This window comes from Prionailurus bengalensis, chromosome B2 (assembly GCF_016509475.1).
Source record: "Prionailurus bengalensis isolate Pbe53 chromosome B2, Fcat_Pben_1.1_paternal_pri, whole genome shotgun sequence".
In the NCBI taxonomy this organism is placed as follows: Eukaryota; Metazoa; Chordata; class Mammalia; order Carnivora; family Felidae; genus Prionailurus; species Prionailurus bengalensis.
Window position 1 is genome coordinate 34562725 of NC_057349.1, and position 503 is coordinate 34563227.

The following is a 503-nucleotide window of genomic DNA, read 5'->3' on the forward strand; positions in this document are numbered from 1 at the left end:
AAGAAGATGTGGTATATATGTATACACACACACACACACACACACACACACACACACACAATGGAGTATTAGTCAGCAATCAAAAAGAATGAAATCTTGCCATTTGCGGAACTGGAGGGTATTGTGCTAAGTGAAATTAGTCAGTCAGAGAAAGACAAAAATCATATGACCTCACTCATATGAGGACTTTAAGAGACAAAACAGATGAACATAAGGGAAGGGAAACAAAAATAACATAAAAACAGGGAGGGGGACAAAACAGAAGAGACTCATACATATGGAGAACAAACTGAGGGTTACAGGAGGGGTTGTGGCAGGGGGGATGGGCTAAATGGGTAAGGGGCATTAAGGAATCTACTCCTGAAATCATTGTTTCACTATATGCTAATTTGGATGTAAATTTAAAAAAATAAATAATAAAATTAAAATAATAATAATAAATTAAATAAAAAGGACTTTAAGATTATTATGAATATTAAAAAATTATGTTCACAAAGTGCCTG